The following is a 27,088-nucleotide window of genomic DNA, read 5'->3' as shown; positions in this document are numbered from 1 at the left end:
CAAAGGCAAGGGACTCCTCCAGATAACCAAGTAGCAGGTGGAAAACGTATTTCATGTAAACAGAAAGGGGACAGACATAGTGCTCTCCGTATAATATACTTTAATAGAGGAATTTAAAAAACCACTTACATAACAGGCACTTCACAAGTGCCAGGACGCTGACATAAAACACACAGCAGAGTGAGTACGAGCGGTGGAGCATGATGGATGACGTCACAACGTCACGTTCTGGACGCTGCGTCCCAGTGGGCGGGGACTTCTTCAGCAGATGTCGTGACTACGTGGGCACCCGCGCTATAAAGAGGTAAGTTGTTATGGCAACACCAAACAACAACGAATGACGTATATCAGATGGGGACCAGCTCCGGAAGTGTCTCCATACACATCATTCGGAGCGAGTGGAACCCAATCTGATAATAAGGGCTCATATCTGCACATACTCAAAGATTAAAAATATATATGATATGGTGTTAAAGCACTAAGACACACATATTACAGTTTTTCTCCATTGTTTTGGCTCATTTCTTGAAACAGAAATGACATTCTCAAAACAACATGGACAAATCTCCAAACCACTTGGCAATTGTTCACAACTGAATTGAATTTCTCACTCATTTCATCAAAATTGCAAATGTCTCAGTACATGTCTCAATGTCTCAGTACATCTTTCAAATGATTAAGTACAAGTAGCCTACATTTAGCACAATTTCCAAGTGAATAGATCTTGTTGATCTAAACTGATTGTCAATTCTCAGTCTAATGGTTGTTCTCTCCAAAACGTGTCAGCGTCATTTCATTGTTTAAGTCATCACATGCACAATAGTCTGTTCAATTGTCAAAATTATTCAGGAACATAATACCATGAATACCATATATGAATCTCTTGGAACATTTGATAAAATGATTACAGCAATTGACAGTCAGGTGCAACTAGAACTTGACTAAGGGTCCTTTCACACTGGGGCGGTTTGCAGGCGCTATTGCGCTAATAATAGCGCCTGCAAACCGACCCGAAAGTGCCGCTGCTTTCATTCCAGTGTGAAAGCCCTCGATGCGCTGGCAGGACGGTAAAAAAAGTCCTGCCAGCAGCATCTTCGGAGCGGTGAAGGAGCGGTGTGTATACCGCTCCTTTACCGCTCCTGCCCATTGAAATCAATGGGACGGCGTGGCTATACCGCCGGCAAAGCGCCTCTGCGGTGGTTTTAACCCTTTCTCGGCCGCTAGCAGGGGGTAAAACCGCCCCGCTAGCGGCCGCATACCGACGGTAAATTGCCGCTTACAATAGCGGCGCTTTACCGCCGACAACGCTCCCGCCCCAGTGTGAAAGGAGCCTAACAAAGGAGGAGCCGGAGTTGGTCTCAGATGACCAATCAAACAGTATGTTTAGTTACCTGACAGGTGCTGTCCATGATTGTAAATGCTGCCAAACATGTATATATAGAGCTTGACCATGCAGGACCAGTACAATTTCTGAACATGGAGGCACCTGGCCAAGTAAATGAACAAGGGAAACTGCCTGCTCGAGGAAGAGGAAGAAGAAGAGGAAGAGGAGTAAGGGTGAGTGGCAGTGGAATAGGGGGAAGAGGCAGAGGAGCACGAAGACACCATGCTGTCCCTGATGAAATTTGGGCCACAATTATAGATCATGTCATCAACCATGGCCTCACAATGGCGGAGGAAGGTCGCCGAGTGCAACCTAATGTGCCTCGCTCTACAGTCTTCTCTATCATCCAAACCTTTCGCAGGGAAAACAGGTATGTAGTCAATCAATGATGGAATTATATAATGTATAGGACAGGACACTGTGCATAGAGCAACAAATATGTTTATTTACTCATTTACGTATTCATTTAGTGTGTATGTGTGTGTGATAGGCCTACAGTATTACAGTATCTTACCTCAGTGGGATGTTACGTATGATACTAACAATGACAAGAAAAATATTGTAGAAAATAAACTATGGAATAGTATGGAATAGTTTATTTTCTACAATATTGATGATACAGTTTACAGTAGTATTCCAGTCACTGTGCAGTGATGCATTGGAATTGTGGTAAAGTTACTGTAAGTAAAACAACAATACGATTACATTGGTAACTCATTCTGTACGGAATACATAAGGTATAAATTACGAATGGAGTGTTGTCCTTTGAATTCTATGTCTAGGATTGGACGACAACCTGGCACGGGTGGCTGAGGAAAACTTCTCAATGAACAACAAGAACAAGAGATCTGTAACATGGTGTTGGCAAATAATGCCATCACATTGAGACAGATCCGCACTGCAATCCTACAAGACAAAGCCATATTCCAAAATGTGACTATATAAGCATCTCCACAATAGATCTCCACAATAGCCCGCATATTGAAGAAGCATCAGATGACAATGAAGCAAATTTACAGGGTACCATTTGAGAGGAAATCTGACAGAGTGAAAGAGCTGCGGTACCAGTATGTACATGTAAGTCAGTCACTGGTTGTCCATCAAGATAACCTTTTTACGAGTACCATAAGCAGTGGTTCCCAAAATGTGTTGGTTTCAGTACCCACTTTACCTGATTTCTGAATCTAGGTAATCCAGGTATGAAAGTATTTGATTTACGTATCTGATTTATAAACATTTTGTCTAAAAACTGCAGCTTACTGTATGATGCAATTATCATTATAATCCTTATTTTGAAGAATATAACATATAATACAGTAAGAAAAAGGGCCAAAGAGCTGCAATTACAGTAGTGCCTCCCATGTAAATCTATCTAATACTGTGGGTTTTACTGTAACATTTCAGTAAGTCTACTCATTGATAATTTTTCCCCTCCCCTTTCTGTCAAATACCCCCTGTAGTACCTCTGCATAGGGTACATGTACCCCAGGTTTGGAACCACTGGAATACTGGCCAGTAATATATTGAACTTGTTTAGAACATTCCTATGTAACTGTCTGTAATTGTAGTGTATGACTCTTCTGTATGACTGATTTGATGTTTTCTTTTTTTACTCTATTGTAGAGAATAATGGCATTGGAAGGAAATGAGACCTCTCACATACTCGTGTATGTGGATGAGGCTGGCTTCAACCTGGCCAAGGGCCGAAGACGTGGCCGAAATTTTATTGGCCACCGGGCCACGGTGGATGTTCCAGGCCAGCGAGGGGGCAATATAACTATGTGTGCTGCCATTTCTGAGAATGGTGTGGCCACTCACATCCCCAGTCTTGGCCCATAGAATACACAGAAGCTCCTTATCTTCTTGGACCGCCTTCATTTGGATTTGATCCCTGAAAATAAGAGAGGTCTCATAGGGCCTCACCTACCACAATATATAATTGTATGGGACTATGTGAATTTCCACCGTGGCCTGCTTATGAGGGCCTGGTTCACTGCTCATCCAAGGATGGATATGGTGTTCCTACCACCTTACTCTCCTTTCCTCAACCCTATTGAGGAGTTTTTCTCCGCTTGGAGGTGGAGAGTGTATGAGCATCGAGCTCAAGATCAGAGGTCCCTGCTCCATTCAGTGGATGCTGCCTGTGAGGATATTACAGGAGATCAGTATAGGGGATGCTCTGATGAAATCCGATTGGCGGATGAAACGCGTCAGCATGATGCCATCACGCTACCCATAGCATTCCCACAGACCTCCAGATCCACCCACCAGCCCAGGCATCACTGGCCTGTAATTACAGTAACATGGCCATTTGAAACTTCCCGGGAAACGGAACGAGCGGAGGACTGAACGCTTTAGAAAACCCTGCTTTATTCACCGCATCTCCCTGGGCGTACACCTTCTACTTACCCTCAGTATGCCATCAAAGGATATGCACAGCTGAGGACCCGGCGGAGGATGAGAGACAACTCAACTAGCCAGCTGGAGACGGCATGAGTCTGAACTCGGTCCGGTGATGTGTCCTGATGCACCACAGAGTCAACACTGGGTGAGATCTAATCTGTTTGTGTCCTGGACAGGGGACAGTTGTCTCAATCAGTGCATCCACCCAGTATGTATGATTCACTAAATGAGTTACACTGCTCAGCCTGATTCAATCCGCTACGGCTCACCATATCCTGCAAACAGGAACTCCCATTCCCTGTCATCAGCGCTGCGAAATATTGATGGCCCAGTGTGATCTTACAATAACTGACCAGGACTGCAGTATCCAGTGACCACGCTACTGTTGAGTCAGTACAGGGTCTTCCCATTTCCGTTCCCCCCATCTTCCCCTCCTATCCCCCTGGTTCTTCTTGTTCCTACATCTATGAGGACCTGATATCTAGGGCTACTGCAATACCATCCACAACCCCACATAACTCTCCTTTCACTTACCATCTGCTGTTATCATTTGATTTACCAGGACTTTCAGTTATCCAGCAGATGAAAATTTAGTATCTAATCTGAATTCATTCTTGTATATCTATCTTGAATGAATTCACATGAGGTGTGTGTGCAGGGGCGGACTGACCATTGAGCCACTCGGGCACTGCCCAAAGGCCCTGGGCCACTAGGGGGCCCCATCAGGGTTGCCAGCCTCAGTAAAACCAGGGACAGTATGGACAGTATGTGTTTTTTTTACATCTGTCTGTGTATACTGTGTGGCCCCATAATCTCTGATTGCCTGGGGGCCCAATAATCTCCTATTGCCCGGGGGCCCCATGAGTTATCAGTCCGCCCCTGTGTGTGTGGTATATGTGAGTGGTGGCCATCTGTGTCTGTCAATGACAACATTGTCATTTTTATATTGGTGATGGTACCTGTTTTTACAGTATATTATTGGATTGGTGTTTATAGTGTACTTTCAATAAAAAGCATTTCATATACGTTTTGACCATTGCATGTTCCTCCTTGATGAATTACCTTTCCCTTTGTTTTTTGTAGGGGATGGTTGCGACATGCACGCAGCTTCTTCCCTCGCTGCAACGCAAGGGAGGATATACACTGCAATGTTGATGAGAATCTGTGGCCAGACAGACAGCAGCGTGTGGATGGGCAGGAGGGTGAGGACGGTGGCCAGTGAAGAGATGTTACAGTAGTTGTGAAACTCCAGCTTTATTTACAGCATTGTAGGCTAAATGTAATTTTCCTTGTTTTTTGTTTGTGTGTTTATATTTCCGTATATTATGCTGTATACATTTTCTTTTTACTCTGATGTATGGAAGTTACTTTGTGTGTGAATGATAATGGTTACAATACTGTAAAGTAATTTTTCCTTGGCAGTATGAGTGCAATGTGTGATGTAAAACCTTGGAGGCTACTCTTACCCTAAAATCTTTTCTTTTTTTTCAGTTTTATACACAATTGTATTCAGTTAGCTAGACAAAAACTGTACAGTAACCATTGTCAATGAAGGACTGGGCTAAGACTGAAAGGTGGACATGAGGGATATTTCAATGGTCCTCTGCCTTAGAGACAAAACATCTAAACATTTTGACTTGCAGTGCTTACACAATGCCAAAGGGATGAAGCATTTTGGGGGCACTGACTATTTGAATGAGAAAGAAATTTATTTTTGACACATGAGTGAACAGTTTTGGGAAAGATATGAGCTTTTGAAGGTGAACCATGGTGTTGTGCTGAACCATCCAGGTTATTTTGGCAAAAGCACCAAGAGAGTTGAGAATGTCTGGTCTGTTTCAAGAAATGAGCCAAAGCAATTGAGAAGAATCTTTGCCATTTTGGTAGCACTGACTCTTTATATGGGAAAGGAATATGGTTTTGAACCATGAGTGAACAGTTTTGGGAGAGATATGAGCTTTTGCACGTGAGTTATAGAGTTGTGCTGAACTGTAAGACTGTTTTGCCAAATGAACTTAGAGTTTTGAGAATGTCATTTCTGTTTCAAGAAATGAGCCAAAACAATGGAGAAAAACTGTAAAGTGTAATCTTAACAGAACAATAACAAACACCTTGGTCATAAAAAAGATAAATGTTAAAAAGTGTTTTCAAATTAAAATAGTGAATATAACTATCCGTCATCCGCGACCACCGACTGCTCACCAACAAAATCAGATAAAATTGTAATCATAAAAAATATATCTAAAATTCCTATCGATCAGATATAAAACAATTAGTGTCGAACTCTACATTTAACCCATCGGGGCACATTACCCCTGTCTCATAGATCCAATGGGATTCTCTTTTACTTAACTGCCGGATAAAATTTCCCCCTCTCCAGTGCTTTGTGACCCTTTCAATGCCCCAGAATTTCAGACACTTAGGATTTTGTTGATGAAAGGTCTTAAAATGTCTGGACACATTGTGGGTCTTAAGGCCTTTCTTAATATTGTTGACATGTTCGGCCAGTCTAACATGTAAGGGTCTTGAGGTTCTCCCAACATACTGGAGCCCACAACTGCACTCCAGCATGTAGACAACCCCAATGGTATCGCATGTGATTAACTGTTTAATCTCATACTCTTTGTTAGTGGCCGAAGCTAAACATTTTTTACGTTTTTTAATATTTCCCTTGGAGTGCCTGCAGGGGACACATCTACCACAAGCGTAAAAACCTCCCAAGAAAGAGAAAAGCCTATCTGAGGCAGGTACTGGAGGGTTAAGGACGCTCGGCGCTAAACGATCCCTTAGTGTGGGGGCTTTTTTGTAGATAAACTGAGGTCTATCCGGCAGTATAGGACCTAAGACTCTGTCTTGCTTCAAAATAGCCCAATTTTTTTGAATAATTTTCTCAAATTTCCGGTATTGTATGTTGTAATCTAATACCATTTTGAAGTTATGGCTATCACTAGTAGGGACCTTAGAGGAATTCGCAATAAGTTCATTTCTTTCCATTGACATGATTTTAGATACCTCTTCATCTAATGTAGCCCGATTATACCCCTTCTGTTCAAAACTGGAGGTAAGGATTTTGGACTGGCTAACAAAATCCTCAACAGTAGTGCAGTTACGACGCAATCTAATATATTGACCCCTGGGGATGTTACACAACCAAGAGCTGTGATGGCAGGGGGATATAAGAGTTGCGATCAGTGGGCTTGAAGTAATTAGTAAGAGAAAACTGATCATGTAAAATACTGATAGATAAATCCAAAAAAACTGCCTTTTCAGAGCTGATGGTCCATGTAAGAGATATATTTTTGGAGTTGTTATTTAATGATTGAATGAAGTCATCTAACCTAGATCTCTCACCATTCCAGATTAAGATGAGATCATCAATGAATCTCCTGTAGCACAGCAATTCAGGGGGACGATGGAGGAACACTGCCTCATCCTCCCAGTGGGCCATAAAAATATTGGCCACACTGGGAGCAAAGCGGGCCCCCATAGCCACACCTCTGGTCTGCAGATAAAATTCTCTATTATACCAAAAATAATTCCTCTTGAGGCAAAAATCCAAGCAACTCAAGAGGAATTCCTGGTGTCCACCAGATAAGGTAGAGGAAGCCAAAGCCCATTCTACTGAGGTCATGGCATCCTCATGGCCAATAATGGTGTACAGGGAACCTACGTCCGCTGTCACCAAAAATGTAGAAGGGGAGCATTTCAAGGTTTCAAGAATCTGAATAATATGCTTTGTGTCCTTCAAAAATGCTGGAGTTTGCATAACTAGGGGCTGCAAAAAGAAGTCAATATATTGTCCCAATCTGGCAGATACAGAGTCGATCCCATTAACAATGGGTCGTCCAGGGGGGTTGACAATATCCTTATGAATTTTTGGTAGAAAATATATGACAGGTGTTCGACAAAATAAAGGATCTAAATATAGGGCCTCTTTCTTATTAAGGATCCTACGATCTTTACCATCCTCAATGATGTTATGCAACTCATCCTTAAAGGACAACATGGGGTCTTTATTCAAGATATGATAAGTGTCACGGTCTGATAAAAGACGGGACATTTCATTTTGGTAATATTCCTTACTAAGAATAACCAACCCACCATCTTTATCCGCCGGACGGATCACTATGTCCCTTCGTTCAGTTAAGGACTTAATACCCCGTTTAATAAACAGTGGATCAGAGACTTTTTTAATATGTAACTTCTCCAAGTCATTAGAGACCATATTCTTGAAAACATCTAAGTGCTTATTATCTGAAATATGAGGGTTAAATGTAGATCTGTTACGTAAAGTAGAGTAATTCTGTCCAGAGGACCTGGACCCCTGAGTGGGATGGGATAAAAAATATTTTTTCATATTCAAGGTTCTGATGTATTTTTGAATACTAACATAAACATTAAATTTGTTGAGATTTTTTATGGGTGCAAATTTTAAACCACGATCAAGGACTTTAATTTCATCGTCATTAAGATCAACATGACTGAGATTATAAATCCCTATGCCTGATGCGGCTTGGGTTTTTTGTACTCGCTTCCCCCCTCTGCTTCCTCTCTTTGTTTTCGCTTTCGGGGGGGATTGGGGTTTGGGGGTGTGTATGGTACCCGGTGTCTCCAAGGTTCCCCTTGGGCATCCTGATATTGTGATGGGGGGTATCTCGGTGCCCCCCGTTGCCCTAAAAAATCATCATTATTTTGATATTGATTATATTCAGTTAGTGGTGCATACCTATTCTGTGTAGTAATAGGTCTATCATATACAGGGTAAGGACTATCTCTAACCTGACAATCCCTTCTACCATTCTGAGGTGGATAACTATCCCTGTAAGGAGGGGGGTCATAATGGGAGGGACCCCTCGAATCCCGTGACTGTTGAGTATATGGCCTGGAACTTCCTCTTCTCCCTTTTCCCCTCGTGTTTCTCCCCCTTTTGTTGTTAACTTTCCTGAACCCATTATGATTATGGTGGGACTGGGGCTCAGTAGGGCAAGGAAGGTCATATTCATAAACAGGATTTACTCTAGGGGTATTAAAAGGAGCGGCTTCAGTACTCGGTTGAATAATCTGAGTATTAGGAGCAAGGTCCTCTGTAGTGGGAGTGTGTTGCCATTTAAAAATCACCCCTCCATTAAAATCATCAAAATCCCTAATTAATTTTTTCTTTTTCTTATTCTGCGTCTCTAGGTCCCATTTTGCAAGTTTATTTTTGAGTTCACCTGATAGTCTCAGAAATTCTTCACTGTCTTTTGAGGCCTCTATATTCTGAGTAATCTCCCCAATTTGGGAATCAAGAACTATCATTCTTTTCCTCTTGTGTATTAGGAGAAATTCCAATAGCTCAAAGCCTCTTTTGATAAAAAAATCGCTCCATTCTGACATGGACTGTACATCCGTGAGTCCATCGTTAGGGGGTAAGTCCCACCTTAACCGTCTCGGGATCAGTCTGGCAGCCAGATATTGTTCAAAAGAGGTGATGTCCCACCATGTTTTAATCTTTTTTCATATATATACCCTAATTTCCTAAATGATTGAGGAAGGTCATTACGGGACTCAAACGTGGGATTCCTAGAGAACACTTCATTAATCTTAATATCTCTTTGGTCAAAATAACTAAAAACATCCATACTGCAGCTAGATAAATGAGCGTTGCAAAGAAAACTAAATGTGAAAATATATCAGCGCACGTATGACAAAAAAACTAGAAGCAGCTGAACACCAGGGTCAAACGATCAAATCCCTCTAAGCAAATAAATAAAATAGGTGCAGCGCTAAAAACAAAAAAAAACAAAGAGTGTATAGAATACAATATTCCAGGGATAGGGGAATAACAATATGGTAATCCTAAAAATGAAGAGCACAAAAAATGTCCAGATATAAAAAATGTCAAGATAAGAAGACATCCACCAGGCAAACGTGATGATCACAGCAAAAGTGTGTAGCTGATAGAAGAACCCTTCACCGTGAACCAAATGGCCTCTCACCTGGTCACAAGGACCCTTCTCATAAGGGTCAAACAAGCATTCCCATAGGGATCAGCAGATATAATGAAAAGGTCCAAAGGCAAGGGACTCCTCCAGATAACCAAGTAGCAGGTGGAAAACGTATTTCATGTAAACAGAAAGGGGACAGACATAGTGCTCTCCGTATAATATACTTTAATAGAGGAATTTAAAAAATCACTTACATGCTCCTAATACTCAGATTATTCAACCGAGTACTGAAGCCGCTCCTTTTAATACCCCTAGAGTAAATCCTGTTTATGAATATGACCTTCCTTGCCCTACTGAGCCCCAGTCCCACCATAATCATAATGGGTTCAGGAAAGTTAACAACAAAAGGGGGAGAAACACGAGGGGAAAAGGGAGGAAAAAAAAAAAGGAGGAAGTTCCAGGCCATATACTCAACAGTCACAGGATTCGAGGGGTCCCTCCCATTATGACCCCCCTCCTTACAGGGATAGTTATCCACCTCAGAATGGTAGAAGGGATTGTCAGGTTAGAGATAGTCCTTACCCTGTATATGATAGACCTATTACTACACAGAATAGGTATGCACCACTAACTGAATATAATCAATATCAAAATAATGATGATTTTTTAGGGCAACGGGGGGCACCGAGATACCCCCCATCACAATATCAGGATGCCCAAGGGGAACCTTGGAGACACCGGGTACCATACACACCCCCAAACCCCAATCCCCCCCGAAAGCGAAAACAAAGAGAGGAAGCAGAGGGGGGAAGCGAGTACAAAAAACCCAAGCCGCATCAGGCATAGGGATTTATAATCTCAGTCATGTTGATCTTAATGACGATGAAATTAAAGTCCTTGATCGTGGTTTAAAATTTGCACCCATAAAAAATCTCAACAAATTTAATGTTTATGTTAGTATTCAAAAATACATCAGAACCTTGAATATGAAAAAATATTTTTTATCCCATCCCACTCAGGGGTCCAGGTCCTCTGGACAGAATTACTCTACTTTACGTAACAGATCTACATTTAACCCTCATATTTCAGATAATAAGCACTTAGATGTTTTCAAGAATATGGTCTCTAATGACTTGGAGAAGTTACATATTAAAAAAGTCTCTGATCCACTGTTTATTAAACGGGGTATTAAGTCCTTAACTGAACGAAGGGACATAGTGATCCGTCCGGCGGATAAAGATGGTGGGTTGGTTATTCTTAGTAAGGAATATTACCAAAATGAAATGTCCCGTCTTTTATCAGACCGTGACACTTATCATATCTTGAATAAAGACCCCATGTTGTCCTTTAAGGATGAGTTGCATAACATCATTGAGGATGGTAAAGATCGTAGGATCCTTAATAAGAAAGAGGCCCTATATTTAGATCCTTTATTTTGTCGAACACCTGTCATATATTTTCTACCAAAAATTCATAAGGATATTGTCAACCCCCCTGGACGACCCATTGTTAATGGGATCGACTCTGTATCTGCCAGATTGGGACAATATATTGACTTCTTTTTGCAGCCCCTAGTTATGCAAACTCCAGCATTTTTGAAGGACACAAAGCATATTATTCAGATTCTTGAAACCTTGAAATGCTCCCCTTCTACATTTTTGGTGACAGCGGACGTAGGTTCCCTGTACACCATTATTGGCCATGAGGATGCCATGACCTCAGTAGAATGGGCTTTGGCTTCCTCTACCTTATCTGGTGGACACCAGGAATTCCTCTTGAGTTGCTTGGATTTTTGCCTCAAGAGGAATTATTTTTGGTATAATAGAGAATTTTATCTGCAGACCAGAGGTGTGGCTATGGGGGCCCGCTTTGCTCCCAGTGTGGCCAATATTTTTATGGCCCACTGGGAGGATGAGGCAGTGTTCCTCCATCGTCCCCCTGAATTGCTGTGCTACAGGAGATTCATTGATGATCTCATCTTAATCTGGAATGGTGAGAGATCTAGGTTAGATGACTTCATTCAATCATTAAATAACGACTCCAAAAATATATCTCTTACATGGACCATCAGCTCTGAAAAGGTAGTTTTTTTGGATTTATCTATCAGTATTTTACATGATCAGTTTTCTCTTACTAATTACTTCAAGCCCACTGATCGCAACTCTTATATCCCCCTGGGGAGTTGCCATCACAGCTCTTGGTTGTGTAACATCCCCAGGGGTCAATATATTAGATTGCGTCGTAACTGCACTACTGTTGAGGATTTTGTTAGCCAGTCCAAAATCCTTACCTCCAGGTTTGAACAGAAGGGGTATAATCAGGCTACATTAGATGAAGAGGTATCTAAAATCATGTCAATGGAAAGAAATGAACTTATTGCGAATTCCTCTAAGGTCCCTACTAGTGATAGCCATAACTTCAAAATGGTATTAGATTACAACATACAATACCGGAAATTTGAGAAAATTATTCAATAAAATTGGGCTATTTTGAAGCAAGACAGAGTCTTAGGTCCTATACTGCCGGATAGACCTCATTTTATCTACAAAAAAGCCCCCACACTAAGGGATCGTTTAGCGCCGAGCGTCCTTAACCCTCCAGTACCTGCCTCAGATAGGCTTTTCTCTTTCTTGGGAGGTTTTTACGCTTGTGGTAGATGTGTCCCCTGCAGGCACTCCAAGGGAAATATTAAAAAACGTAAAAAAAATTTTTAGCTTCGGCCACTAACAAAGAGTATGAGATTAAACAGTTAATCACATGCGATACCATTGGGGTTGTCTACATGCTGGCTCCAGTATGTTGGGAGAACCTCAAGACCCTTACATGTTAGACTGGCCGAACATGTCAACAATATTAAGAAAGGCCTTAAGACCCACAATGTGTCCAGACATTTTAAGACCTTTCCTCAACAAAAGTGTCTGAAATTCTGGGGCATTGAAAGGGCCACAAAGCACTGGAGAGGGGGAAATTTTATCCGGCAGTTAAGTAAAAGAGAATCCCATTGGATCTATGAGACAGGGGTAATGTGCCCCGATGGGTTAAATGTAGAGTTCGACACTAATTGTTTTATATCTGATCGATAGGAATTTTAGATATATTTTTTATAATTACAATTTTATCTGATTTTGTTGGTGAGCAGTCGGTGGTCGCGGATGTCGGATAGTTATATTCACTATTTTAATTTGAAAACACTTTTTAACATTTATCTTTTTTATGACCAAGGTGTTTGTTATTGTTCTGTTAAGATTACACTTTAATATGTGTGTCTTAGTGCTTTAACACCATATCATATATATTTTTAATCTTTGAGTATGTGCAGATATGAGCCCTTATTATCAGATTGGGTTCCACTCGCTCCGAATGATGTGTATGGAGACACTTCCGGAGCTGGTCCCCATCTGATATACGTCATTCGTTGTTGTTTGGTGTTGCCATAACAACTTACCTCTTTATAGCGCGGGTGCCCACGTAGTCACGACATCTGCTGAAGAAGTCCCCGCCCACTGGGACGCAGCGTCCAGAACGTGACGTTGTGACGTCATCCATCATGCTCCACCGCTCGTACTCACTCTGCTGTGTGTTTTATGTCAGCGTCCTGGCACTTGTGAAGTGCCTGTTATGTAAGTGATTTTTTAAATTCCTCTATTAAAGTATATTATACGGAGAGCACTATGTCTGTCCCCTTTCTGTTTACATGAAATACGTTTTCCACCTGCTACTTGGTTATCTGGAGGAGTCCCTTGCCTTTGGACCTTTTCATTATATCTGCTGATCCCTATGGGAATGCTTGTTTGACCCTTATGAGAAGGGTCCTTGTGACCAGGTGAGAGGCCATTTGGTTCATGGTGAAGGGTTCTTCTATCAGCTACACACTTTTGCTGTGATCATCACGTTTGCCTGGTGGATGTCTTCTTATCTGGACATTTTTTATATCTGGACATTTTTTGTGCTCTTCATTTTTAGGATTACCATATTGTTATTCCCCTATCCCTGAAATATTGTATTCTATACACTCTTTGGTTTTTTTTGTTTTTAGCGCTGCACCTATTTTATTTATTTGCTTAGAGGGATTTGATCGTTTGACCCTGGTGTTCAGCTGCTTCTAGTTTTTTTGTCATACGTGCGCTGATATATTTTCACATTTAGGATACAGCTAATGCTCGCAAGCATACACTTGTGCGCAGGCGCCGGCAAGGGATTCACAGAACAACTACGGGCGCATCAGCGAATGCGCGATCGCGCGTGCGCGCGTTCGCGATCGCGCATTCGCTCGTGCGCGCGTACGCGTGCGTGCACGCACGCGCACGCCTGTCATCAGAACTGGCGCCAGACGGCCTATTTAAACACAGACTTAGTACTGGCTGGTTGCTGCTTGGTCTACAGAGTGTACCTGAATTCTTGCTACCTGTGTTGACTTCCGAGCATTGTTCTGGCCTGCTACCTGACTTCTCTCCTGCCTGCTGTTTGTACCTGATCTGCCTACCTGCTGCCGAATCTGCCTGTGACCTGACCTCTCTCCTGCCTGCTGTTTGTACCTGATCTGCCTACCTGCTGCCGAATCTGCCTGTGACCTGACTTCTCTCCTGCCTGCTGTTTGTACCTGATCTGCCTACCTGCTGCCGAACCTGCCTGTGACCTGACCTCTCTCCTGCCTGCTGTTTGTACCTGATCTGCCTAGCCGTTGCCTAATTTGTCTGTGACCTGACCACGTTCCTGCCAGCCGAGTCATCTGATCTGTCTCTCTGCTGCCGAGACCTGCCAGTGATCCAGCGACTCCCCTGTCTACTTCCAGTCAAGTCCAGCCGTCCATCTGTGTGTTCCGGCAACTTCCGGCTCAGACTTCAGGACTTCCATAGGCACTCTTACTCCGCCGTGCTCCAGCGCCAGCTGTTCCACTACCAACGGCCCTTGAGCTGGAGTTGTACGAGAGGCCTTCCTCTACACGTCAGGCTCGCCATCAGGTACGTGACAGTTTGGCCCATGGAAAAAATCAGAGACCGCAGTAAAATCAGAGGAATGAGTGGTGATGGTGGATGTCACAAGGAGAGAATTGGGACCAAAAGTAACTGATGGAATAGAGGATTCTCTATCGACAAGACTAGTACGGGTAGATGCTGTACTAGCAGAAACATCTTTATGAATATCAGTGGACGTGGATGAACAAGTGGTCAAAGGAGGGGCATCCAAGATGGTGGGGGACACATTGTGTACAATGCAAGTGGAGGCTGTGGGAGCCTCTTGTTGTAAATGGCCAGAGTCTGAATTACCAGTGGGTAGTGAAGCTAGTGGTACAGATGGGGGGGTGATGGTATTATTATTATTATTATTATGTAAGATAGTGGGCTTGGGTGGTATAGAAATGGATGTGTTTTGAACAGGGATTATTTTCCGAGGAACAACAGTGGCAAATGGATTGATATCCATAAGAAATGGAAGGTCATGAATAAATCTGCGTTTCCAGGAAAAAATTCTGTTACTACTATAATCTTTCAGATCCCTACTGAATTTCCCCAACTTTTGTTTAATGAGAATGTCTTCCCTCCTGTGTTTTTTTTTTGGTGATGATAGCCAAACGGATGGTAGATGGGAAGTTAGTTCTGCAATCTGAGAGAACACAATCTGTATCTGATATATGGATTGTTCATATCTGATGTGTCTCTGTGTAGCAATGATCTTGATCCATTTATTTGTGCAGAATTCTGATGTTGAGGACCATTTCTTTTGTGATTCGGGGTCCAAAAAGGAACAAGACTTTAAAATCCTCAGGCCCCTCGGGGTGATATGGGCCGATAAATATTTAAGGAGGGAAAATTCATCCCACCGCTGTTGATTGCACCCTCATATGCCAACCTTACTATGGGGCACTGGGAACACTTATTTACATGGCATAACAACCCCTTTTCCTCTCATATCATCTTTTATGGTCGATATATAGACAATGTGATCTTTATTTGGGATGGCAGTGCATCCATAGTTTCAGACTTTGTCACATATTGCAATACTAACAATATGGGCCTCAATTTCACTTCTGTTACAGATAAAAATAGGTTGGCTTTTCTTGATCTTGAACTTTTTTGGGTTGGTAAGGAAATACATGCCAAAAATTATACTAAGCCCACAGCTGGAAATTCGTTTCTCCATTACAACAGCTGTCACCACCCTCAATGGCTTAATAATCTACCCAAAAGCCAGTTTTGTCGACTGAAAAAGAACTGCACCTTGAGTGAGGACTATGACACCCAGAGCAAAATGATTAAAAAGAAATTTCTTGATAAAGGTTTTCCAGTCAACCTTGTAGAAAAAGCTTATCTCCAATATAAGAATGCATCTTCTCTAGTAGACCCCTCTCCTCGTGCCAATACTCAGATAAGGGCTTTCACACTTGCTCTTCTAACCATGTCGTCTACTGCCTTACATGCCCTTGTGGCTTGTTTTATGTAGGGCGAAAAATTCGGGCCATTGCGTAAACGCTTTGGTGAACATCGCGGCTTTATCACTGGAGGATTGGACAATCATAGTGTCCCCAAACATTACCTCCAATTCCATGATAAATCCACAGACAGCCTTAGGGTTTGGGTCATTGAGGCAATGCCTAGGGACCTTCCTCCAGCTGAGCGCTACAGAAGACTTTGTCATAGGGAAATGTACTGGATTTTTCTATTAAACTTTTTGGCCACTGGAGGGTTAAATTAGGACTTTGCAGTCAGTGCAATACTTTGAGATTTTACATACCCCACACCCCTTATTATATTTTTTTCCTTCTCAAGAGTTATATTTTATGATCTTGTTATTATGTGACATCACACGTTTTATCACACTCAGCGTATACACCTATTTATGCTATAATCCAGTGTATATGTGCATGTATATGTATATGTGTATGTGTATGCATTTATATTTTATTATTGATTGCCGTAGGCTTTTTCCACATATATGTATTTTTTAATTTTCCAATAATCTTAAACATTTTTATCCTTTTTTAAAAAATTCTTTTTTATAAAGTGCTATATATTTTTATACATACATTTTCTATATATACATTTTTCCATATACAATTTTTCTTTCAGAACATTATCTTATATTGTGCATTTCCTGTTTCCTTACTATTGCACCTGCCCATGGCCATCTCACTGAATATAAATTGTGTCTAGCGATTCCTATGGTCAGATGTTGATAAAGGAACCGTCCAGAGTTCCGAAACGCGTCCCTTTCTTATGACCTCATCTGCTCTGCGCTGCGGTCCTGGCTGGTTTCCAGTCCCTCAGCATTGACATCACTTCCGGGTCTCCTCCTTCTCTCCTTGGATTACGTCAGTTCCATCGGCGCTCCAGCGTTTCACTCTGCTGCTGACTGTGACTGATCCATAGTGTGTCATACACGAACAAGCCTGAGGACTTCCTCCCGCAGTAACCCTTTCCAATGCTGCAGAATGCATCCATCTACACATTCCCATGATGTGCCTTTTTTATCTCCTTATCTTGTAAGTGTTTTTAACCCCTTTGGGATATTAAAACATGTTTACTTCTGCATTTAAAATAGGGAATAGATTTATGGCATTTTTAATCAGATTTTCTGATAAATTTAATTTTATGTATTATATAAAATAAGGTGATTTTTTTTTGGGGGGGGGAGGGCAGCATTTCATTCTTGGCCCATGCAGCACAATGTCTCGGGCCGGCCCTGCCTGCACAGAAGTCTCCTCCTGCAAGACTAGGCCCAGGAACACCGCACTGTGCTGCTCAAGACTTAGACTATTTAGACTCTTCTTACACCTTCTGGGAACACCTCCCCAGGGATTGGCTGAAGTCAGGCTGCCTGTTCTGTTCCCCCCACACTATATTTCTAGAAGCCTCTAGAAGACAGGGTGAAGTAACAGAACAGCATCCCGTGAAACACTGAGCATCCCTAAGAAATCAACCCCTGCTCCACTGATTACAGAGGAGCAAAATGAAATTGACCTAGCAGCCTACTCTATGCTAGTAGAGTGCTACATGTTGTTAATGTTGGGTTTGTTCTTTTTTTTAGCAGCTATGGCAATAGCTGTATGTGGGGGATAGTGTGCTTGGATGCACTGGAAACTGTGGTGTTTTTGTGGACTAAACTGCACCACAATCATATGTGGTGCTTTGCTGCAAACAAAGGGCAGCTTCTGTGATGTCACCAACCACCAATGCTGCTGTTGCTGTTACCTACCCCCTTAAAAATAATTACAAAAAAAACAAAAAGACCCTAACAAAATTAAACATAATTACTGTACAGTAGAGCTGAAGAAAAAAAAGTAAAATAATTAAATAAACCCAAACGGCAACCCAAAAATACTACAGGCAAAAAAAAGGGCTTATTCATAAGGGCGCTGAGACCCGGCCTCCACTGTGGATTCAGATATGTGTATTAACAACTGCCAGGAGTGGAGTATTAAATGTTGTTTGACATTCGATTTTTAGGGGGTCAAGGATGATAGCTGCTCTCTTTTGGGAAATATCATTCAGTGACTTGTCACTGATTACTTGCACAGAGGTGGATGAAGGAGGAATCTATGAACGGTGTTTCTTTTTGGCTCTTTCTATTTTATTTTTTGGACATTGAATATTCTGTATATAGTATGTTACCAGCTGTTTGATTAATTTGTACTATTCCTGTTTAATCCATATGGATCATCTAGGGTAGCTTAGGATTTACCAAATAACACTTTCCACCACTAAGAGCAGGACAAGTTAAATGCAACCAATAACTTACATACCTCTGCTCAATGTCTTCTCAGACTTTGAGTCCGCTTATCTTTCCCATCACATCGTGCTGACTGACCTCATACAGTGCCTTGAATAAATATTGATACCCTTTGAAATTTTCCACATTTTGTCATGTTACAACCAAAAATGTAAATGTATTTTATTGGTATTTTATGTGATAGGCCAACACAAGGTGGCACATAATTGTAAAGTGGAAGGAAAATGATAAATGGTTCTCAAAATTTTTTACAAATAAATATCTGAAAAGTGTGGCGTGCATTTTTATTCAGCCCCCGGAGTCAATACTTTGTAGAATAACCTTTAACTGGAATTACAGCTACAAGTCTTTTTCGGTATGCCTCTTCCAGCTTTGCACATCGAGAAAGTAAGAATTTTTGCCCGTTGTTCTGTGCAAAATAGCTCAAGCTTTGTTAGATTGGATAGAGCGTCTGTAAACAGCAATTTTGAAGCCTTGCCACAGATTCTCAATTGGATTTAGGTCTGGATTTTGACTGGATCATTCTAACACATGAATATGCTTTGATCTAAACCATTCCATTGTAGCTCTGGCTGTATGTTTAGGGTCGTTGTGCTGTTGGAAGGTGAACCTCCGCCCCAGTCTCAAGTCTTTTGCAGACTCTAACAGGTTTTCTTCTAAGATTGCCCTGTATTTGGCTCTATCCATCTTCCCATCAACTCTGACCAGCTTCCCTATCCCTGCTCAAGAAACGCATCCCCACAACATGATGCTGCCACCACCATGTTTCATGGTGGGGATGGTGTGTTCAGGGTGATGTGCAGTGTTAGTTCTCTGCCACACATAGCATTTTGCTTTTAGACCAAAAGGTTCAATTTTGGTATCATCTGACCCGAGCACCTTCTTCCACATGTTTTCTGTGTCCAACACATGGTTTCTCACAAACTTCAAATGGGACTTCTTTCAAAAATGTATTTGTTTCTTGCCACTCTTCCATAAACGCCAGATTTGTGGAGTGCATGTCTAATAGTTGTCCTGTGGACAGATTTTCCCACCTGAGCTGTGGATCTCTGTAACTCCTCCAGAGTTACCATGGGCCTCTTGGCTGCTTCTCTGATTAATGCTCTCCTTGCCGGCCTGCCAGTTTAGGTGGACGGCCATGCCTTGGAAGGTTTGCAGTTGTGCCATACTCTTTCCATTTTCAGATGATGGGTTGAACAGTGCTCTGTGAGATCTTAAAAGCTTGGGATATTTTTTTTATAACCTAACCTTGCTTTAAACTTCTCCACAACTTGATCCCTGACCTGTGTGGTGTGTTCCTTGGTCTTCATGATGCTGTTTGTTCCCTAAGTTTCTCTAAAAAACCTCTGAGGGCTTTACAGAACAGCTGAAATTGTACTGAGATTAAATTACACACAGGTGAACTCTATTTACTAATTGGGTGACTTTTTTAAGGCAATTGGTTCCACTAGATTTAGGGGGAGTTAGGGGTATCAGAGTAAAGGGGTCTGAATACAAATGCACGCCACACTTTTCACACATTTATTTATTGTAAACATTTTTGAAAACCATTTCTCATTTTCCTTCCACTTCACAATTATGTGCCACTTTGTGTTGGTCTATCACATAATGTAAAATCCCAATGAAACACATTTACATTTTTGGTTGTAACATGACAAAATGTGGAAAATGTCAAGGGGTATGAATACTTTTTCAAGGCACTGTAACTCATGCTAGGCACTGGAGGGGGAAAATTCCCACTGGATTATGTGATATCATTTTTTTTTTTCATATTCAGTGTTTACCTATAGAATGCTACGGGAAATAAAACAAATCAAGTCTCTGCGCATATACCTGACAGCCAGTCAAAGGAACACCATCAATGCATTTTTTCACAAAAAAAGTCACAGTTTTTGCTCTGGAACTATTTTACATACAAACAAAGCCCAGTGGAGTTCTTTAGGTTCAATAAGTTTTTAATGTTTTTCAACCTGAGTTTCAACAAACATAAGTATGAACAGGACCAGGTGCCTATCAGAAGGCAATCTGGAGTAATAAATTCAAATTAAACAGAGAAAATATAAAGCATTCTGTGTCGCTCATATAGGTAACCTGAGGGTAAATCATTGCAATGAGATTTCAGATATTGTACTAACATTCGTGCACGTGCAACCTCCGTCGACCTGGATGCCCCTGTGGGAACCTACTGCGCCCAAAGGTCGAGGAAGTTAATGAGTGTGAGCAGAGCATAGATGGTATGTCTGTACAAAGGTGTTAACGTATTTTCAAGTCCCATGACTGTTAGAAATGTGCATATTTAGGGTCCAGAATCCATACAATTTCCTAGTATGGTTACATGTAGCTAAACAGATACATGTTGGGGAGAAATAGAAACGATAGAAAGAGAGAAGGGGGCTGAAGATTGAAGGGAGGGGAGGTCATAGTAGGTAAAGGGGGAAATGGGGGGGGGTAGAGAGACATCGAGCCCCACTGTGATGAGGTGTTGCCAGTCTAAAATGTGAGAATATAGGTTTGGCATTAGTCTGTGTTTCAAGACGTAGTCGCCACTGAGATTCTGTGTTTCAGTTTATCGGAGGTAGAGTAATGCTTCCAAACACTCCAGATAAATGAAAATTTTGCCTGCTTATCTAGGGATTTGGCTTGCATCTCCTCCATAAGCATGATGTAATTTATCTCGCTCACCCATTCTATAAGGGATGGAGAGGAGGTAGTTTTCCAGTGTCTAGGGATAAGTTGTCTACTTGCACTGAGGAAGAATTTTAGGAGATTGTGCTTTTGAGATTTAACAGTGCCAGGTAGTATGGAAAGAAGGGCAATGAAAGGGGAGGGAGTGAGAGGCTTGTCATATATTTCGTATAGATTTGGAAGATCTGCGCCCAAAATGGCTGGATCTCATCACATTCCCATCAGATGTGGTTGTATGTACCTTTTGCTGAGTTACGTGTGACCGACGGATACATAATCTTGAGGTTGGTTGGCATACGATACCACCTAGACACCAGCTTATAGTTTATAGTGTAGCTCGAGGTAGATGATTTGTGGGTAAATAGGAAAGCTTTACTCCATTCTGCCTCTGATATGACTCTCCCAAGCTCCTCTGACCAAGTTGTCGTATATTTGGGTAAAGTGGCGTGGGTGTGATCTAGTATCATTTTGTAGATCAGTGATAGGGTGTGTCTAAGGGTTTCTGTAAGTGTGCATAATTGCTCAAAACTAGTCAAGGGTCTGTGGATCTGTTTTTTACAGTAGGAGGATAGATGCATACGAGTCAGCCACGTTATATTGCAGGCTGTAGTAGCGTGGTTCGGCGCGTAGGTGCCTTGGATGTCGTGGACAAATTGTTGTGCTGTGGGCCAGGAGGCTCTATCGTAGTTGTCTAAGATTTGGGTTGACCTGCCTTCTGGGAGGGCTGAGTTATCAAATAATGGGGTGAGAGGGCTCGGTTCTGTGGATAGCGAGTAGCTCTCCTTTCTATGGTACCAGATTGCTAGTGCATCCCTAGTAAGGGGAGACAGTGTTGTGACAGATTTGTATGTCCGATCGTGTCCCCAGAGCAGTGCTCGGAAGTTGACTGACGACCAATCTTGTTCCACTAGGGTGTAGGCTTTAGCCAGAGGATGGGGGAACCACTCCAGTACTCGGGAGATCACTGCTGATGTGTGATAGAGTTCAAAATCTGGAAGGCCAGTCCCGCCTTTTAAGGTGGGGGAACATAAGAGCTTAAGTTTCAGTCTTGGATGGTTACCCCTCCATACAAATCTGATGGCCATAGAGCGGAGTGTGTGGAAGAAAGCGGATGGGAGGGCAATTGGTAAAGCTTGAAATAAATACAAAAGTTTGGGGAGTATGTCCATTTTTAATGTGTGCATGCGACCAAACCATGACATTGGTAGGTCCATTCTGCCTTCCGTGAGTTTTGTGAGTAATGGACTATAATTGAGTGCGTATATATCTGTGGTATGCTTTGGTATGGCTGTTCCAAGGTATGATATGGATTTTGATTGCCATTGAAAGGAGAAATTGGCTTTTAAGGAGGCGAGGGTAGATTGTGTTAAGGAGAGTTTTAGTGCTTCCTTTTTGGATATGTTCAGCTTATAGTTGCTAAAATGGCCAAACCGGTGGATCTCTGCTAGTATGAATGGGATGGTGATATGAGGTTGAGTCACATAAAGGAGGAGGTCGTCCGCATATAGGGAGAGTTTGCATTGAGAGGAGGGGGTTTGTATGACATGTATGTTTGGGTTTGCTCTGATGGCTTGGGCTAGGTGTTCAATCACTAGGGCAAACAGGAGTGGGGAAAGGGGGCAGCCCTGCCTTGTGCTGTTAGAGATCCTAAGTTGTTATGATTGGGTGCCATTTACTAAAATCGTGGCAGTGGGGTTGGAATAAAGGGACATGATACGTAAGAGCATGTTTGGGCCTAATCAGTATGTGGTTGCATTGGGCGTATGCTATAAGGTGTGTGGTCTTGGTAGTGTTGTCCCTGGCTTTGCGTCCAGGGACAAAACCCACCTGGTCTCCATGAATTATTCCGGGTAGTAGGGGTGAGAGGCGATTTGCTAGAATTTTGGCGAATAGCTTTAAGTCAATGTTTGGGAGGGATATCGGTCTATAGTTGGGGCATAAAGAGGGGTCCTTACTTGGCTTCGGGATAACTACTATTTTGGGCTTGGAGTAGGGTGGAAGAGGAGGTTATGATACCGTCTATGGTGTTGAATGCTTTCGCTAGGAGGGGAGCCAGCATGAGCGGAAACGTCTTATAAAAACGTGAGGAGAAGACGTCTGGGCCCGGGCTTTTTCCGTTCTTAAGGCCTTTTATGGCAAGTTGAAATTCAGCTTCAGACAGGGGGGAATACAATTCCTCCAAGTCGGAAGCTGGAATGTTAGGTAGTGCCGTTTCCTGGATGTATGAGAGTAAGTCTTTTGTAGTTTTGCGTGTGTGGGAAGGGGATAGGGTTGACTGGGGAGCGATATTGTATAAGATGGAATAGTATTGGCGAAATTCTTCGGCAATAGCTGAGTTGGTTAGTATTTTGCCTTAAGTAGGGGAGTTGATAAAGGTGATAGGTTTCCGAGAATGTCGAGGTTGGAGTGTATTTGCGAGGTGTCTGCCACATTTATTGGCTTGTAAGTAGTGGACAAATCGCCCTTTATCTCTTGCAAGCATAGAGCGTTCTGTGAAAATCTGGAGGAGGTCTCTTCTGGCATTGTTCAGTTCTAGTTGTACTGTAGGGTCAGGAGTCCGTTTATGGGACTCTTCCAGGGAGGCTATAGTGTTGAGGAGGTGTGATATGTCTGCCGTGCGTGCATGTTTAAGTCGGGATCCATGTAGTATGAATTTGCCCCTGACGATGCATTTAAGTGCTTCCCATTTTGTAAGATGATTGTTATCATGTGCGTGATCTTTTACAAAATCTCTGATAGTCTGCATGATATCTTGAGTGCAGACTGAGTCATGTAGCAAGGTATCATTCAGTCTCCAGGAGGATCTTTTCTTACATGTGGGGATACTACACAGGCTCATGTGGATGGGGGCATAGTCCGACTAGAGAGTAAGGCCTATGGAGGTGGTGGGGGAGTAATCCAGTAAGGATTGGGAAACAAAAATGTAGTCCAGCCTACTGTATGATGAATGTGCGGGTGAGTAGTACATGTAGTCCTTAGTTGTAGGATTTAAATTCCTCCATACATCCACTAATGATAAGTCAGCAAGAAGTGTTCGAATTTTGGTCAGGGAGGCCGGGGAGATTGAGGACTTGCCAGTTGAAGTGTCGAGGTGAGGTATCAAGGCGGCATTGAGGTCACCTCCCAAGATCATGTTGGTTGTGCCAAATTGTTTCAGGCGCGAGGTCACCGAGGAGAGGAACTGCGATTGGTCCTGGTTAGGAGAATAGATATTAATAACATTATAGATCATGGTCATATATGACAATTTAAGAAAAATATATCTCCCTTGTGGGTCAATATAGGTGTCTATGACATTTGGTGTGAACGAGGCGTGAAAGGCAATAGAGACCCCTTTGGATTTTGCCGAGGGGTTGGTGCTATGATACCAGGTGGGGTATTGCTTATGGAGGAGATGTGGAACCATGTCTGATCTAAAATGAGTTTCCTGGAGGAGAAGGATCTGGGTTCGGAGCTTATGGAGGTGATACAATATTTGCCTTTTCTTCTCTGGGGTGTTGAGGCCTCTACAGTCTAAAGAGGATACCTTCAGCGGGGTTTGTGTTGCCATAGAGGGAATAATTCGGGGGGTAGGCGAATAGCATAGTAAGTGAGGCTCGCTGTCTCAAGGGAAGGGAAAGGAGAGGATTGGGAAAGGAGGGAACGCCATCTAGTGGTGGACAGAAAAAGGGTAATTAAGAGAAATGGTAAGAAAAGTAAAATAGAAAACCATGGCCTAAGGGGCCATTCTGTTACCGTTGTAAACAACATATCAGCTAAGACCGCTATGGGCGCTGAAAACCCTAAATGGGGGGGTTGCGGTCAGCGCATAGAGGGGCCCGCACACACCGGGCAGAAACTTTTTTATTTTGTGAACTTAACAGTTTGTGGTCCTGTGATGCTGTACTTATTTTGTGCTGCAGTGGGTAAATCTCTGGGAGTACAAGACCCAGAGGGATAACTTGTAGACCTAACAGCATACAGGGTCCTTTTGCTACATCTAAACATAACAATAACTGTTAATAAGGTGGGGGGTTTGGGTTGAGAGAGAGGTAACAGTATGTGACAAGGAGGTATGACTCATTGAAAAGAAATACACAATACTGAGCAAAAGTTCAAAACCTGTATGAGGGAATAAAAGGTAGGTAAGCGATGTAATGTCCCAACGGAACTGAATTGAAGGACGGCTCCACAGGTCTGATGCCTGTGAAAAGGAAAATTAGTTAGTCAAAAGGTAGGTTAAGGGAGATCATCCTGCAGTCGACTTGGAGGCTTCTGATCTTGAACGTTTGTTCTGCTTGGATTTTTCTGCCATCCCGTGGTGACTGGAAGTCCAGGAGTGGCTGCATGCAACAGCCAATCAGGAATTGGGATTTGTGGGAGTTCAAAGGTTCCGAGGAAGTTTGAGAGGTCACCCAATGTGTGAAATGTCGCAGACTTTCCATTATGGGAGGCAAAAAGATTAAACGGGAAACCCCAACGGTATTTAATTTGTTTTGCTTGGAGGGCTCCCGTAAGCAGTTTCAGGGCACGACGCATGTCCAGGGTCAGCTTGGAGAGGTCTGGAAGTAGAGATACTTGGGTGTCATTAAAGAATATTGCTTCTTGCGTGCATGCAGCTTGCGTTATATCAGCCTTAATCGCATAGAAATGCACTCTGCAAATCACGTCCCTGGGGTGTTCCAGGTTTGGATTTTTAGGACCAAGGGCTCTGTGCACATGATCAAGTTTCAGAGGAGCATCTTTGGGTTTTTGGAGCAGTTCATAAAACATGGCAATGACAGCAGGGGCCAGGTCTTTGGTCTCAACAGTCTCTGGAAGTCAGCGGATGGTTATGTTGTTGCGTCTGGCCCTGTTTTCCTGGTCGTCTTGGTGGTGCATTATTTGTTGAATCTGCAGGTCGTGCATGTGTAGGATGACTTCATGCATTTGTAATGTGCAAACAGTCTCCTCTACTTTGTGTTCTACTTGTTCCAACCTGTTTGTGACATCCCTACGCAGCTCAGACATCTCTTGCTTGTATGAGTGTTCAAGTCTCTGCACACAGGCTTCAAAATCATGTCTTGTTGGCAAGGCCTTAATGTAAGCCTCCATGTCCCAGCCACTAAAGGAGCGGTGCAATTCAGGGAAATGACAGGCAGAAGGGATGGATCCGTTTTCTGAGTCTGCTGGGGATCTGGCACGCTGTCTGGTTCTCATGTGGGGAGTGGAGTGCTGTGAAGCAGCTCCCTGTGAGGCCACATGTGTGCCTGAGGAACGGGATGGCGCCATCTTGGATGAGGGGGGGCCCTGCTGATTCTGGCCTAATCGGGTGAAAAAACTGAGAAAACAAAGGAGTCATTTCCCCACCTATCCATGGTGGTATTCAAGCATTTATCATTTAGGAACATTCACGTGGTTTCAATGGGATATTTATCTTTCATATGCTTCACAGCAACTAGTAGCCGTTACATAAATAAATGCCGGTATGTTAAGCAAATGTTAATGGCTTTACAAACTGTGGGTGCACTGGTGATTTAGAATTGCTATTATAGGTCTATTAATTACAGTAGGTGTAATTTCCATATTACAAACTATGCTGCGTATGCAGAATTTACCGTGATAGTATATTTGTATGCATCTGGATATATGCTTCCAACATGCATTGAAAGTACTAACTAGGGAAGGTCGATCAAAAAAATAGTTGCCTAACAGGGCTAATGCCTTTGGTTAGTTTCCAACAAATAAGCCTATTTTATAAAGCAAAGACTCAAGTTAAATGTGCAGTACACAATAACAAACAATCAACCATCATCTTTCAATGCTCTGACTGCTCTAAACTGAAAATATAAATACGAGTGCTATAAGTTACAAAACATTGCAAGCTACATTTATTGTAGAAGGCCTAATATGAAATATCTGACCTCTTATCGATGTTACTAATCCTTCCATTGCTCACATGCATTCAACTATTTGCTGTACTTTTGCAGTAGCTCAGCATAGT

This window comes from Aquarana catesbeiana, linkage group LG02, assembly GCF_042186555.1.
Source record: "Aquarana catesbeiana isolate 2022-GZ linkage group LG02, ASM4218655v1, whole genome shotgun sequence".
NCBI lineage: Eukaryota > Metazoa > Chordata > Amphibia > Anura > Ranidae > Aquarana > Aquarana catesbeiana.
Note: the sequence above shows the minus strand (reverse complement) of the source record.